Below are 18,045 nucleotides of genomic sequence, written 5' to 3'. Positions count from 1 at the left end.
ATACTTTTTGTGAAATGCCATTAGGTACCATCTTCATTCTGAACATCCACGTGAGGAGGCAAAGAAACGTTAAAACCATACAATGAAATGTTAAACCATACATTGAAAAGAGGCAATTAAGCTTTTTCTATATCACAATTATGTATTGGGGCAAAAGATTTTGCCCCTAAGGTGAAAAATTGTAGGTATAACCAGTGAGTAAGGGGTCAAATTTTAATAAAGGCAAAATAAAGTTTACAATATCACTGTGATGAAATTTAGAATGCTTGGGCTTGATAGCTACAAAGATAATTTAAAGACAGATAAAGAGAAAATATGGATAATAAAGTGGGTGCTAAATCTTCAGACCTGACAAAACATTAGACATTTGTTTGGAATAGAACAGTCTTTTTACAATAAACACAGTACACTAACATGTTTAACTTCATAGAGGCCTTTGTTTCAGAGAGGAGTTTGGTGAGAAATGCTGGTCAAGTTGCAAATGTACAGTGAAATGCAAAGTATTTCTTTTGAAATATGCTATATATATATATTTATTTTTATATATATTTTTTATATATAATTAATATTTATATATATATATTTATATTTATATATATATAAAACCCTTATGAAAAATGCTATACTTTTTTTTAATCTCTAACCTTTAAGTAACTTTATATAATTAGAATATATTTATCTGATAACTATATTTTCTGCTGAAGCTTGAATTAGGATATAAAAATTCAAGAGAGAGAAACTTAGAGGAGGCATCTTGCAAATTTAAATCTTGCTGGCGTTGGGAAGCTGTTAAGCTCATACTTTTACACTGATGCAACTTCTTCCTTAGAAAGGTAAATCCATTTTTAAATTGGATAACTTGTTGGTACATTAAACATTTCACATTTTTAGGGATTGCCTAATTACAACTTGTATGTGACACACTGCAGTGGAATAATTTTTTAAAAAGGTCAAAGCCAGTTAAAAACAAAGTTCTGACTTACTTTTTGTGTTAGACTGATTACTTAGAATTTAATGAAATACCCAATCCTGGCAAAAAGAAAGAGGATGAAATATTGTAAAACTCTACCCAATAATAGATTGTGACAAATGGAATTTATGAATCTCATGACTGGTTCTTTATTGATCAGAATCTTATCATAGCATTTGAATTAATAAAAGTACAGTTAAAGCCATTCAGAAATAATGCTTGGATAAAAGTGCAAGTAGGCTTTATTGATTTCTAGTGTCAGCTAGGCTTCAGAGAGATTTACCATGTGTTGAACATATGAAAATAGTAGGAACAAAAAAAAAATTCTCTATCAGCTAATAAAGTTTTAAATGTTTGCAAAGAATTGAGTGGGCTCAGTGCAGCACATCCATGTGTATTTCATAATATCCCATCAGTTAAATGAACTGCACAAATAATCAGTTAAAATCTATTAAGTACATTTTTGTTGCAGAATTTATATAAAACCCACTTTTACTATTTTATCAGTACTTTTCTGAGTACTGAGTTAAGTATGTTTTCCATAGAAAAAGCAATGAAAATTAATTTTCTATCTATGCCTCCTCTATGTAACATACCTGCCATGGACACATAACATTACAGTGGGACAATAATCATAACCAGATTTGGTATGCCTTCATCTTTCAAAATTATTTTCAAAGCATTTTATGTGGCTCTGAAAAGTCTTCTGAATCGTATCATGTCACTTTCTGGTCATAGGCCAAAGAACCTTTGGTTTCTTACACTACAAGGTAATATGGCAAAAATGTATCTCTCAGAAACCAAAGAAATAATGCAGTGTAGATACACAGTGGGGAAAGTAAGACTTGACATTGTTAGAGGGACCTTGAGTCATTAGGAGAGTGCTATAGAAATAAAAAACAAATTGTTTATATAAGACCCAGTCATTTGAAACTTGATGGATATGGACCTAGTTTCACTTTTTTACAGCTTTAGGGGGAGTTGTCTCCTATAGCACTGGTTCATGTTAGCTCATACCCCACTGCCAGTAGGTGAAATGGCTTTTACCCTTTGGCTTTTGCTCAGATGGGGAAGTTCCCAGTATTCAGACCTTTTCCCTACTATACTTGTGGGTACATTGATCAGAATTATTCTGCTGGTCAATTCAGGATAAGTTTTAAGAATTTGTAAATAGTCTTTTTTTAAATGATTGAGAATTTTCTGAATTGCAAAACTGTTTAATCTTAATAGAAGTGATAGAACCTAATATAAGGAAGAAGGTAACCTAGAAAATAAATTTCCTAAAACCTACCACTTCCTTTCTAGCAGTTTCTTTAAAACTCTTACGCTGGAACTTATCCACCTTTGCACACTGAAACTTCTCTTTATCTGTGTTTGCAAGCCTGTATGCATTCAGACTGTTACTTCATTTTTAGAGAATGACTTTTGAATATTTGAAATGACCTGTCTTTGTTCCTAATAAGTTATATCACTTTGTAGAGAAGCAAGGGAAATGGACTTCTCAGCATGGAAATTGTTTATTCATCTCTTACCTCCTCAGCCAAAATTTGTTTTATATTAATATTTTTATTCTTTTATTTTTGAAGAGTCTGCAATTAATCTAGATATTTATCTGCTAACTGCCTTGTATCATTTCACCACTGACACATATTAATACAGCTCAGCATTCATGGTATCCTAACTGTTGTGGGTTAGCCTTGGCTAGCAGCAAAATGCCCACCCTATTACTCACTCATTCCCTTCTCCCATGGAAGTGGGACAAAATAAGAGGAAGGTGCGAAGTCTTGTGGGTGAAGACAATAACAGCTTAACAGCAAAAGCTGTGCATATAAGCAGAAGAAGAAAGGGAATGCAAGCTGAAAAATGTAATTGCCTAAAAATTTCAAAATTTCATTTCATTAGGGGTTAGAATTTTCAGTGGAAATCAGTTAACTTGAAACATACTGTAGTTGTCAACTTAAACCAAAACAATCTCATCATAAATTCCAAGCAGGCTGTAGAAAAACATATGGTTTAGTAAATACAATAAACCTTCATTGCTGAAATCATACACATAAACCAGATCTCCATCTGAGCTAGTAACACAAATTATAAAGGCAGCCCTTGAATAGGCATCCCCCACTTTAATGAAACACGTCTCAGTTGAAAACTAAAAGATTAAAGAACCACAACAAAAGTTTCCCAAAGTCATATCATTTATAACTACAACCAGTTTCCAGATGCAAAAATGTTCAGTAGTTTCTACTCTGAGCTCACAATTTGAACCATGTCTTTCCCTGATCTACAGAACTCTTTCAGTCTGACTTTGTGTGTAGAACTGCTGAAGTATTGCAAGTCCAGTAACCTTTGTTGGGACCTGTCATATGTAGAGGAAGTTAATATATAACAATTTATTATAACAACATCAAGCCTATATCTTTCTTCTCAAATTTAAGTCTTCCAAATCTGTTCTAATCTTTTATGTTTTATTTGCATTAAAGTTAACAAAATACGGTAAACAACAGCATTATAAACCTCTTAGTTTTATGATATCAAATAAAACATTTGACATGCATTTTAAATTCTCCTAGGAAAAGCAAGTAAACAAAAAGAAACAAAAACCCCTAGTTGAAGAGAGACCTTCCTATTATTTGTCTTGAAGCAAAGGGACTGTGTGAGTATCAACAGTGTCATTATTATTTTTAATATTCAGAAACAAGGACTAAAGAACATGTGGTTGTGTAAGGGTAAATTAACTGGTCCTTTCTGTAAAAACAGGAGGAATAGCCCTCTCAAACATTCTATTCTCTCACATTTTGACATTTGAAATATTTCATCACCCAGTATGCTCTAATTATCTTAAAAACAATAGGTATGATTGCATAGGGTAGTAAGACCTTGGATTAGGAAACGAATAGAAAGGTCTATGGGAGGAGGGAGTGAGAAGAAACCAGGAAATTTAAAGAAAAATCTAAGCAACAGTTACAACACACTAAAAGTTTGTCAAGGAATGACCAAGATGTGGTCAAATTTCTAAGAGTACAGACATCTGAAATATTCAGAAAAATTTTATGATACATCAGCTTCTGGCACTGGATTCAAAGTTCCTGTTTAATCTTCTGTTCTGCTGTCACGGTATGTTTAAGAAAAAGTGCCATTTCTCAAGTTGGGGCATGACTGAGGAAAATATGGAGTTTGTTAGAGTCTGTTACTTCATATTACTAAAGTTATAAGGTAAAACATACCAAAACAGGATCTAATTAAGGCTGATGGAGTATTTGACATTAAATTATTAGTCTTTGCTACTTAATGTCAGAGAGCATGTATGTGTAGGAATATCTGTACTTGCCTCAGTGTTCCACTGTTGTTTGTGTTTGCTCTGGTGAAGATGGCTATCTGACAATACAGTATTTGTTTTCCATCTACTTAATTTCCACAAAGCATTGTCCAATATCTTACTGCTAGTCTCCAGAATGTTACCACCTCTACTAGGAATTTTCCTTGCCAACCTCCCAAACTAAAGAATAGAATTCATATAGTAATGTCAACCCAGTTTGACAAATCTTCATGTCAGCCTCAACTGTGATTGGCAAAAGGCCAAGCATTTGTCAAATGGGTTTTGGCAGTGGATTGAAAATGAAATCTATTTCTGTTACTTTTTTCCTTTTAATATCAAGCATACATTTTTTCCTACTTGGTGACACAGATTTAAACTACCAAGTGACATTTTGTAGGACTGCAGAATTCCATGAAAGATATCTTCTTAAAAACATTTTGGCAACCATAAAGAAAAGTAAAAATCAGGCTGAATTGAAAATATCAAATTGAGTTTAATTCTTAGTGTCTGTTTATCACTTAGTTGTCATGTTGGTAAGCAATCCTTTTGTATTTGGATTTTAGTCACTCCCAAATGATACTGCAGATTTGTTAGACACTTGGGATTTTTTTTTTGTTAATTTTTTTATTTTATTTAATTATTTTATTTATTTATTTTAGATAATGAAATTATGAAGAACACTTACTTCCTTTTTAGGCTACCCATTTGTAATTTGCCACAAACTTCTTGATTGAAAGAGGAAATAGGCAGCCCAGTCACAGGGTATTGTTCTCTTTTTTCATCAATTCCATGTTTCATGTGATGGAGGAAATGTTTTTTAAAGTTTCACAAATACATAATTTTACTCCTTGACAACAGGGAAGGAAAAGGAGTTTGACTGTCAGGAATGTTATCTTCTCTAAAGAAAATAGCCAACTGATAACTGCCTAAAAATTGATCACTTAAAGTTGAATGGCCAATAAACAGTTATGGTGGAATGTTTCATTTTAGAAAAATATGGAAGCACACAGGAACACTGTCAGTTGAGAGATTTATTTACTATTGTAGCAGAGATAACTGGAAATTAAATCTGTCACTGAAGTTGCTAAGCTATACTATACAAAAGCTGTTCTCACCTAATAAATTGTACCAAATAGAGGTAGAATGAAGTTTGAATCTCAAAAGGGTCATTTCCCCTAGCAAAATGGTATGATGCTTGTTTTATAGCTGGTTGGCCCATATTCACTCAGAGTGTGAAGTCCAAGAGCTACCAGTGAGTATTAAAAGCTGTCATTACTTCCTGTGTGGTCTGTTCAAGTCCCTGCTCCCAGCAATGAAGCAAAGAATGCAATTTAGGCTGGGCACTCTGAGTTCTCACCCATTCAAGTGTGATGAGAACAACTTGAGATATTAATTTCTATTTTTGCTAAAATTTGTCACATTACAGATGAAGATGCAACAGTAGCATGATTTATTTTAACAAAATTTTTGCAATTGCTTTCCTAAGATTGCAGAATTTCAATTGCTATATGAAATCAGTGCAAATGACAATAGAGAATTGCTTTCCCATATTAGGAATTATGAAAGGCTGTTCATCTCAGGGCTTTTCTAGTTTCTTCTGAAAGTTTTGTCAGGTCAATTATATTCCTGAAAAGTGTTTCAGCTATAATAAAAAACATTTTCTGAGGGAGATATATTTATTTATATATATAACCTCTCCAGGTTCACATTTTTCTTCATGCACAATGATTGATTCAGAAGCAGGGGACAAAAGAAACACATTAAATTTTCAATTTTTTTTCTTTTCCTTGCTTTGTTCAAAGGTCTCTTGAAGTCAGTTGGGAAATTTTGGATCACAATCATAATATTTCCTCATCACCTTTAAGAAAGATCTTTGAAGCTGATGAAAATGTACCAGAAAGTTCACGTGACAATTCATTGTGATATAATTTCTAGGGGTTTTTTCACAATACACTTAGGGTTTATACATTCACATGAGTTACCAGACTGGGTAACCAGATACCACTTTGGATATAACTGTGTGTCTGGAGTGTTTGAAATTTGTAGGGAGGAAAATGCAGATTCTCTTAAGGTATGTGAAATAAGTGGTACTTCAAAATTTTGCACGAGCTTGAAGTAATAAAACAATGGCTTTAATCTGAGTTTCCCCTTCTTCATATTAGTGCTGCCTGAAGAGGTTTGCATATTCTTGGCCTAAACTTTTGAAGTAGAGGGAGTTCAGTGGAAGCAGAGTACATGAGCTTGCTTCTAAATTCAGTCTTAAAACTATAAACATTTAATATTTATATTTAATATAAATGTGGCTTCTTCAATGTGTAATTTTAAAAGTGCTGTTATTTCTGCACTGCTTCTAGATGGCTCTGGAGAGGAAGCCTCTTCAAGAGTCATCAAAGAGGAATCAGCCAAGCAAACAAATTTTGGAAATGACAGGTCTGTCCAGAATGTTTGTGGTCTAATGTAATCTGTGGGTTGAGACACTTTACTTCATTCATTCAGTCTCCTCCAATAATATCAGCTTTCAGGTAATGTATGTGCCTCTCAGGGGAGGTCATAATGGGAACACCAGCTGGATTTGGCCATAGAGTACAAGTAAGGATATCCAAAGTGTAGTATTAAATAGTACCTTTACCTTACTTCCATTCAGATGGAAATTTTCAGAGCTAAATAATTTCAAAGACAGTAATAGAGCTGGATTGTCAATTCAAGTTTTACTGACTTGAATAACTATAAGCATTGCTATATCACAAATCGTATTTAATATGCTGAAAGTAAATACCTGTGGCTAGTGGATATTTATTCTCATCACAGAGTTTGGCTCAGTTCACCACACTTGGCAGTCTTTAGTCAAAAAACGCCAAGAACTGGAATAGCAGAAGGGCTGCAGGTCAAGACTTGTTCACTGGCAAAGTTTTGTGGTGAAGTCTGTGCAGTGCCTGTCTGTGTTACACTATGCACTCATGTTGTCAGTGCTTTATTTTCTCGAATGCAAAAATCACTGCAAGTGTAAAATATATATATTATGTGGGAATGTCTGTGTTATATTTGATGGACATGGTCTTGTAGAAGGCCAGATACTGAAATTCTTATATAGTCCCAGTGAGAGGATCATTTACAAAGCAAGGTACTAGTTATTACAGCTGTTTTTCATGGCATTTCACAGGGGTTTCTTTTTTTGATGTAGCTCAAACAGCACATGCAGTCTTACATGTCCAGCTGGAGCTGTGGCATTTATATTTGAATTCGATACAATTCAATACATAAAGAAAGAAATTGCTTTCTCTTACTGCTTAAGAAAGAATGCTTTAAAAAGAGCCTTATTAAAAGGATAGATCTAAAATTTCCTCATTTGTGAAAGTGAGGGGCAGATTGTCTGTAAAGTGAATAATATTACAATGCAAATACTAGACTTTTAAGGTGAATGACCTGGCACTTGTGCCATCAGCTGAACTGATATCTGTAGCCTAATGCTAGGATAACACCTCTTACCAAATCTACAAAGGTTAGTAGGTAATGCAATACAAAAAACTGATTGGTCCTTGCTGTTATTATTGAAATTATACTATGCCTTTCTAAAGACAGGATTGGAGGGTTCGTGTTTATCAGTAAGAGACATTTACATTGACACTGACTGACAATGTCCTATTGAGCTTCCCTGAAAAGTTCATTGTGACATTTATTCACACCTAATTAGCATCTCTTGGGATTAATATATCATTTTATCAAGCTAATGCAACCTCAGTATAAAAAGATGTAAATTCAATATGATAACAACACGTACCTGGATATTGTAATTAATCTGCCTAAACTGAACATGCCATTCCAAATTTATAATGATCAAGCTTTAAACTCCCTATGGAATTCTCAGAATGTTAATTGGCTATTTTACTAGTGAATGCTCTCCTTGTTGTTCATGTAGTTCCTAGGAGCCCTGTTGACCCTGATGGCAGGTAATGTAAGAGGAAAATCTGTATTTTAATGCCCTTATGGAGTAAATAATACACAGATTTAAGTATAAATAATATACTAAGTATAAGTAATATTTTACATAGCTTGGGTAAATTGAAGCAAGATCTTGTGATATATTTTGTCAATTGCTTCTTTATTTAAGGTTCTTTTCTTTACACTGGAACATTTTGTGTAGGTGAGAAAGTTACAAAGAACATTGCTAACAGTTATACTAGAGAAATACAGCATTTTCAGAACTATTGAAGGCATTCTTCACAAGGACTGCTCCAAAGAGATTTTTGGACTTAGACTATTGTACATCTTATAAAAAAGTACTCTTTGTGTAAGAGATTCTTCTCACTATTCAGTCCATTCTTGCCTGGTTTGTTTTACTTGTGTCCCTTGTTTTTTATCCAGATTATACCAATAGATTAAAGAACTATGTTGATACTTCTCTTTCTTCTTTACAATATGTTGTTTATTTTCTCCATTTCTTATCAGTTTTCAGATAACTAAAACCCTTGAGTGCCACAAGGAAGCTTAAATGTTCCTCTTATAAACCTTGTCTGCTTTTGTAAGATTTCTGTTGATGATTTCCACAGGGAATGTTTCACAGGTTGTTAGTATTCCATGAGCTTAATAAAACATGGGCCTTACAGGTAAAATAAAGCTTTTAGTCAAAATGATGTCTGAGTTCCACTGTAAATAGCATTTCTTGGGTCAACTGATGCTATGTAGCCTTTCACCAGAATATGTCTACACTGAGAATTAGTTCAACACAATAGCTGCAGATCCTGCAGCTTTAGAAGGTTAAATTATTCTTTTGTTTCAATCTTACTTTGCTGAATGTTCATTGTCTATGAACTTGTGTTTCAACAAACTGTCAGGATTATATTTTTTTCCTTCAGTTTTGTTATTAGCAAAATAAAAAATCGTATTTTCAATATTTGAAGCAAAAATGTGATTAAGAATGCCTGAAATTAAAAAGATGTTTATTTCAAAAGTTGTTCTTCAGTGCAGTGGAGCAAGGAGAAGACAGATTTAAAGAAAGCAGGCTATTTCATGTTAAACAATGAAAGGCGTTACCATTTGTTAGAGATGGTTTCTTGGAGGGTGATACACCCAGAGATTTTACCCATGTTCAGGAGAACAGTGACATGTCACATATCTGGTGGCATCATTACTTTGGGCTTCTGTTCTGGGTAAGGGAGAGCTGAAAATAATATGGCTTATGAGACGTATCGGGCTGCACAAGGGATATATGAAGATGTACATGGAAAAGCAAACATGTCCCTTCAGTGGTATTTCAGTGCATGACCAATACTATAACATTTAATTTTGTAACGCAGTTTTTCAGATGAGAGCAACTGATTTGTTAGTATATTTTGGGTCCTTATTATAATATCTTATCAATTTGTCCTGAATGCTGCCTCCAATATACTTGAATTTTCAATACAGGACGACAACAAAAACATATTTTACCTTGTTTGCTAGACAGATGTTTGTTGGTGATGTATAATCTTCCATTAGGAAATGGTGTTTCTTTCATTCCAGTATGAAAGTTCAAATCCTAACTTTCTTCAGTTATAATAAGAACAAATTTCTTATTGTTCCTTATTCATACTCTGTCATTTGGTGTTAATGTGTGATGTTTGAGTGCCATGAAGTGTAATTTTCTAATTGCTCACACTGTGAAAAAACATCTTTAACACTCTCCAGCTATACATTTAGGCAGCTTTTCTATAATTTATAGAGATTTTATTTCATTTCTGGTTTCTGGAGTGCAAAATGAAAAGGAAAGGACAAAATTTTGGGTTTGTCGTTCATTTGAAAGCTTTTCAGTTCAATAGAGTTTAAATTTGCAATGATGTACCTGAAAACTGAATTAATCTCTGGAAATCTGTCTATTCTCTGATGCTTTAACTTGCGGTGTAAAGATGCTTGTTTTTTCTTTTTTTAACTAAAACCCAAGAAGCACAATTTAATTGCAATTTTATGCACAAAGAGCAATAATTTTCTTCCTGACTGACAGATTCTAAATGGTTGTCACTTGTAAAGCACATAACTATCACTTTCAGGTAGTTTTGTTTGAGTTATGTTAACATTGCAGTTTCTTGTGAAAGTTACAGAAAAAAAGGTATTTGCCTTAAAAAAGAAACAACATATACTTCTATCATAGTGAGGGAAAGGACATGTCACATTGCTAAGTTCATTTTATTGAGTGAACCAAGCAAGGGACAGGTGATACCAAAGAAAGCTTTTCACATCACAAGCATACATTAAAAAATCAAATTAATTCTTTTTGCTGCCTTCAAATTGCAACCAAAAATGTATTGTAAAAGCACATTTTATTGCAGCCTGTATTCCCCAACATGAATACCTTGGTTAATAAACCTGTGAATATGCTGTACTTTTGCAAAACTGAAGTAAGCAAAACATTATTCTGAGCTGGTTATTTTTAAGAAAGAAAGTTCATGTCAATATTTCGTGAAGAATTATTAAACTCTTTAGCTCCTTTCTCAGGTCTCTATCTGAAAAATAAAAGAATGCTGGAAATTTCTTGATGCTCTCCACCTTCAAATTTTAATATGGACAATATTTTTTTCTTCTTCGAAGATGCTGAAAGAAATGTAGAGAGACTAACTAATTATTGGGTAGTAATAGAAAATTACTTGTAAGATTTTTGTGCAGTTCTGTGCTCAGGTTCTATGAAAATAGTTGGGAAATGGCACGGTAAATTAAGGTCCTGGCACAGCGGATTAAAGTCTGTGCAAGTAATTCTCCTGATGTGAACAATCTCTTTGGCTTCTTCAGTCAAATAATGAGCCTATTTTAAAATTCACTGAAGGAAATCTTAGGGCTTCCAGCATTAGGCTAAAAATAATTGTCAGTGTGAAAAGAAAGGTTAAGAAAAATTGGTTTTCCATATTGCAAAAACATGACTTTTTTGGAACTAAGATTTTGCAGTACATTTCTCATACTTCATAAAGTGCATTGTTGTGAAAGTTTTAGTTTTCTGAGATTAGATCAGAGTCAGCCAGCATGGGGTATTATTTTTATTACTCATTTTATCATGTAGGTAACCTAGAGATAATCCAGAGAGCAGAATCTCACTTGTAGGTGTTGTAGATGTATTGACACAGCCATGGTTTTGAAAAGGTCAACAGGATAAGACAGACCAAAAACGGTGTTTTCTTCATTTGATGTGTGGAGAACAGGGGCACAGAAAAGGCAAGATGAAGCCAAAATTTCAGCCATGATGCCAAAGATATATGTTCTAATTTTCTGGTATCAAGTGCTGAGGGTAAAAATATTTATAATATTGTGAGTGACTGTCTTTAACCTGGTTTTCATTTGAAATTAAATATCTCCTCTCAGGGACATACCATTTTCCACAGATAATTTTATAATGTGAATTCAGGAAAATCTCTTTGAATTCTTTGTAAAGCTGAGGTCAGATTCAGCAGTTTAATGTACCATCAAAATTCAGGCATATAGAGGTAACACTAATTTTTTAATTGTCATATGGATCTGTCTTAAATGACAGAAAATTACAGCTTTATTGTATTCTGTGTTTCCAGGGATTAAGATCTTTTCCTGAATGCATAATTTTTCAAATTTGCTAATTTGAATAGATCTGTCAATCCCAGCTCTGAAGATTTAGGGGGTGCTGAAGTTATGTTGAAGTTTTAACAGAGATTAATATTATTTCATGTCCTTTGGGATTAATATCTGCACAGCTGGCCTTCATGTTACTTGTAGCATTGCTGGTCTCAGTCTCAGGGTTCAAATTTATCAGAATTTCTGAATTTATTAGGAAAGAAATGTCATGTGTCTATGAAACCGTTGGGTTTTGGGAGTGAAAGTCTCTAACTAGTCTATTTATTCAAAATAATGGGAATAAGAACCCACCTTTCTTTATGTCAAGAAACTTGAACTGAATTTCTTCAAATTATCTAAGTTTTCTTAAGCCTTAAGAAAAGAAATGTTTTATGCAACTGATGTTAAAATCACTGCTTTTTTGTATTTTCATCCCAAATTTACAAGAAAAATAAAATAAATGTGATGGGGATCAGACATTTTTATCTTTGATTATACCTGATTGCTTTTAGGAACTGTTTGATTATTTTTGGCCTTGTGTCTTTTTAGTAAGTAGGCAATAAAAAATATATGTACATTCTTCTTGTAGATCATGACCTGGCATTTTGGATGTAATGTGTATATTAAACACATAATCTGTGTTTGCTTGAAAAGATGAATGGCCTTGAAGCTGTTCACCAGCTTGAATTAAAATCCTGGAGAATATTTGTTGTGTAATTGTAAGTGTTAAACTTTAAAATTGTTCATTTGAGCACTCATTTGAGAATTCAAAGACCCTGAGACAGTCCTTGCCAACACCTTTGGGACTATTTTTATTGGTAGAAGTACATTCTATAGAACCCACTGGCTCTGGCTTTGCTCCTGCCTTTGGGTGGCCCAATGAGTGTTTTAATGACATGAGAGGTATAATCCCATGGAAAAGTACAGTATAAAAGTATCCAAAACAGCTGTTTATCTTCTCCTCCTCAAACACAAAGTAGTCAAAATTCACTCCAACTCTGTAGGGATAATGTATTCCTCTTGCCTTTACAATTCTTGCAAAATTCTTGACTTTGTGACATCCTATTTTAGAAGAAAACATCAAAAGAAAAGGAAACAATTATTATAATACACAACACAGCCTGGCATCTGAATCTGTAGACATTAAGTACGTCAGTTGTCTTCTCATAAGCATGTAGAGATGACATTGACATTAGAGCTCAGTATAAAAAAGGTAAAATATAAAGAAATTTAAATTGTTTCCTTAAAAAATGAATCTGGAACTGGTTCTTCTTCTAAACTATATCTCCTGTTGAAAAAAAGCAAGTTCCTTAATATGTCAAGCCACTAAATCATATATTTTCCTATTCACAGGAGTTTTGAAAGCCCTGTTTTGTCCTTGGTTGTAATAAAACTGCTTGTGAGTTGACGAAATAAATTTTGGTTTTGCATCAAGTGTATAACATTATAACTTAGGTAAATAAAGTAAACTTGAGTTATCTCTCAGCTTTGAATGCTTTGTATTAACTGACCAACTTAGATTACAGAAATTTCAATATTCTCAATGGTTTTCCAATAAAATGAAAACAAATAAGTCTTACAGTGCCACATAGACTGGAGCAGTAGTTGCCCAAAATAAATTTAAATATTACTGTTGTGACTGATATTTTCTGGCTTTATAGTCATCAGTATGGCAGCGTGGTATTTTACCTAACAGACACATAAGTCACTATTCAGCAAATGTGTTATGGGAAAGCTTGCAGGTACCAAAGCTGTTTTGTATGTAAAGTTTTTTTCCTTCTTTAGTGTTTGTTTTGGATTGAGTCCTTTGCTTTCACCCAAGGCTGAGATAAATCTGCTCTTTTTCACTTTGAGAAAGAGATGCTCATATTCATGCAAGAAACTCTTAATGGTTTAAGTTTGTGTGCAGTATAAGCAGGAAGGGGTGAAAGGAACTTGCCCTGCGGCGTTCCGGGGGGACATCAGGTAAAGCAGCAATGTGGATGGAACACGTTGACTTGGTAGGCTGTAAAGCCTCTGCCCTCCACATTCTTGTCTAGTGCCCCTTTGAACTCAAAACAAGCAAACAACCCCCCCTAGACAGTTAACAGCAATAGCCTCTGAGTCAGTAGGCCTGCTAAGCTCTACTTTATTGCAGCTTTGAAACAGGAAAAGACAAGAAGGCGCTCCATGAAAGGCTATATTCTTTCAGCCACTCTAGTCAGAGAACAAAGGAAAACTCCTTTTTGTCTAATAAAGACTGAAGGGAAGAAAGAGACAATGTCGCTGCTAGAATTCTCTCACTAATTGCCCAGAAAATACGAAAAAACCCCAGACAGTCACAGTTAAGGGGATAAAAAAAAATTCTCAGGAAACTAATGAGGAGATAAAAAATATTTTATAATCATGTTCACTGAAGGAACGTGGCCCTCTGACATCTCCCAGTGTCTCCTGCACTATAAGGGAGAGCTAAGGGACAGCTTCATAGAAAGAAAACTGTTCTGTAATTGTATTTATTGAGAAAGTAAATAGATTCCTGCACAGCAGAGGGTGTTAGACAGCACGACATTCATCATGCCGTGATACTTTGTCTTTTCTACTGTAATTTTAGTTCCTATCTTATATTTGAAGGGGAAAATTCCACTGATATTACAATATATTACAACTTCCACCATTCTTGCAATGGCACCTGCTGAATGCTCTGGAAGAAAATTTCTGAATAAATAAGAACTCTTAAACGAGTTGTATCAACATTTTGCTTTGGGGACATGAATGTAATAAGAGCAATAAAATAACCTCAGATACACTTTGGGATGCTTATATCAGCAATATTTAGTTTTCATACAACAGTGAAAAACAATCTACTTTCCAACAACTTCCCCTATTATCAGTCTGCAGTGATGACAGCTGCAGCCAGCTGAAATCTTTTCTTCTTAGTGTCCTGATCCAGTTGTGGTTCCAATCCAGTCAGTCCATGTAGGCTTCTAGATTTGTGTAAAGAAAACTGCGACAGAAAAATGGAAGAGTTTAATCAATCTCAGTCCCAAGGCTCTACCTGAACATGACAGAGGTTATACAGAATATCAGCAAAGGCTGGAAGGGACAGGTTTTACAAAGGGAGCATGAGCAAAGAGTCTCCAGGTTTACTATCATGAAGAACCATATCATTGACTAATCAAGGAGTCAATATTTGTTTATTTAGGATATCAAACACTTCTCAGGTTTGATCAAAATTTTTGCTTATGTTTCATCCCTTTGATCTCCTCCTCTAGAGAAATACTGTCTTCCACATTCAACATTTTAACTAAGTGCACATAGTCTTTTTACATTAGCACCAAGAAACATATCTTCAAAACTGCAGACTGATTTTTCAGCAGTTGCATAACAGGATGCCACACTAATGCAGAGAAAAATTTGTTACTCAAGTGGATGTAAAAATTTACAAGTTAGCCCATTAACTTCAAGCAGTACTTTGTGACATCCTTAAAACATGGTCTGTATGGAGATGGGAAAAAGGGTGAAAAATTGATCATTAGGCCAGAAAAGATTGTTTTGTTTTTTTCTTGTTTTTAATTTCAGCATAGTATAAATGGGTAAATTTTATCTGTATGGAGATGGGAAAAAGGGTGAAAAATTGATCATTAGGCCAGAAAAGATTTTTTGCTTTTTTCTTGGTTTTAATGTCAGCATAGTATAAATGGGTAAATTTTACTTATTATAAAATTCCTGCTTCTGCCTTAGTGATTAGATTTACTATCTGAGCCTTACTGGTCGATGGAGCCAAAGTGAACAAGTTGTTTACTGTTGCTTATTCTGAATCTCTTGAAATCTTTCTAAAGAACTTTTAAGGAGAAACATGAAGGTTATGTGTGCAATTTATAACCGATTTTGCTAATAACAGCATCAGGCCATAGTGCATATGACCATGGGTAAATTGTGTAACCACGTGATACACAATTTCATTTTGCACCTTTGACTTTTTTTCCTGCCCTCTGCCTATGAATCCATCTCTCTCAGGATTTCCTCTTCAAAAGTTGAAGCAGGTTCACACAGCTGCCATTGCAACGAAAGATTCTTTTTAGAGTCCTCCTTTCCTTGTCCACTGGAAATGGGATTTCATCCCCCCAGTGCAGGGAAGGGAAGAATCAGTCCAGTGACAGCTTGCTTAGATGTTCAAATGTCGTCTCTAAATGTGGTTAACACACATTTAGTCCACAAGGTTACAAACTGAAGTCTCAGCCATCAGGAGGGAATGATTCCCAGATACCTAATATAACAAGGAATATTCTTCTAACAGATGGCACTATTCAGACATACGATTTTCAAACATAATGTACTTATGGAAAAAGAAAAATATATTTTCTAAAAGTACTACTGAAATAGTCAGCATTCTACAGATAGGAAAATTCAAATTATAATGTCAATCAGTATATTATGAATATCTTTCCACTTAATGTTTTGAAAGTTTTCTATTACACACCACGATATTGTGTGTTCTATAGCTGTTATATACAAGATTTTGCTGGCAATTAAATGTCATGGGGTTTTAATTTTGTAGTGGGGCAGCTATATTGAACTTGGATATGTGTTTATGTTACAGTAGTCTATATGTGTTTCTCCAAAGGAAATATGTAGTTTCTATTAATAAATAAATGCAAATTATCAGAATAAAAGTTATGGTTATTTAGAGGTCATAACAATTCATGTCCTTATATAGATATAAGTAGACATTTGACAGTGATTTTGCTTAAAATGTATGATCAGATTAAGATAGGGAACATACTTTTCACTGTAATTGCAACCTATTTTTGATATGTCACTGTATTTGCTACTTTCTCATATTTTATTTGACTCCCATTTTCAAAGGTAACAAGAACAGACTACCTGTGTATGCTGTTTTCAAAACTCTTTTTCATTACCAAACCCTGTTTTTATACCGACATGATCTCTTTATGTTTTTAAAAGTTATATGAAGTGGGTTTGAGGAGCTTCTAAATATCCCTGCATATTCTGTCATGCACTTTACATGACAATACATGTATTTGTACAGATAAAGCTGTACAAAAGCTTTTAGCAATGTACTTGGCACCAGCCTAATAAAAATAATTCTTCCTTACTCTAAACATTCTTCCAAAATCGAGTTTTGCATTAGGGAACAATAATCTTTCTAGAAAATGTGACTTGTAAGAACAATAAATCTACTTTTCCTTCTCAGGTCCATGCCTTCATCTATATCCCCAGAAACAGATACTGTCTAAAAACAGGACAGTTTAAAAGCACATTCTATTTATTTGTTGTTTTGCCTAACTTTTTGTGATGTCAATTTCTGAATATTGTTTCATTTTAACATAATGTTTTTTTATTTAGCACATGACTACAGCAGATGTCTGTAGAATGAGAGTTACTTCTGACTCTGTCTATAGAAATTCCACATGTTTTTTAAAAAAAGAAAATAAAATTTTGTAGTTTTTCTTTCAGTAGCAAGGACTCTTTGTTGTACTCCATGGCCAATCCCACATAAATATGGAAGAAATGGCAATTGCAGCTGGACTGAACTTCCAGATGAATAGCTTAGCCAGCTGCGAAGTCATGACCTCATCTGGTTTCCAGGGTCTTGTGGATGACTGATTCTTCTCTGTAGAATGTTTTTTAATCCCTTAAACCATAAAAAATTTTAAAAACCACCCAAAACACCAGTATATCAGCACTGGATGAATACCTTGTTTGTTAAGTAAAATAGTTGTTATGTAGTATGTCTTAAATGAAAAGTAAATTCCTCTTGACATATAAATAGAACTCTTGCAGACCTGATGGAAAAAGAATTTGATGGAAAAAGTATTAAGCATGCCATATGCAGGTAGGATTCTATTAAAAGAATTGTAATGTAATGAATTTTGTCTGATAAATAATGAAAAATAAATATATAGTAAGGAAAATGTAAAAAATCAAGAAGTTATATTCTCTAACTCCATGATCCTGACTGTGCAGTAACCTTCAAGATTCTAACTGAAATCAAAGTATCCACATTGCATGGCTTTTGTAGCACTACTGTAGACACACTTACAGACTTTCTAAATACAGAATTGTGTGAAAAGTAAAATTACTTGATTTTGACCAAGAAACTCCGAGTTAGGGCCACTAGTAAATGCTACAGACATGATTTTGTTTATTATGCTCTCCTTTAAACAAGACACAGAGATGAAGCCTGTGGGCTGCAGGACAGGATCAATGATCT

The sequence above is a fragment of the Passer montanus genome, unplaced genomic scaffold, assembly GCF_014805655.1.
Source record: "Passer montanus isolate IOZ18808 unplaced genomic scaffold, ASM1480565v1 scaffold60, whole genome shotgun sequence".
Lineage (NCBI taxonomy): Eukaryota > Metazoa > Chordata > Aves > Passeriformes > Passeridae > Passer > Passer montanus.
This window is presented reverse-complemented; position numbering follows the sequence as displayed.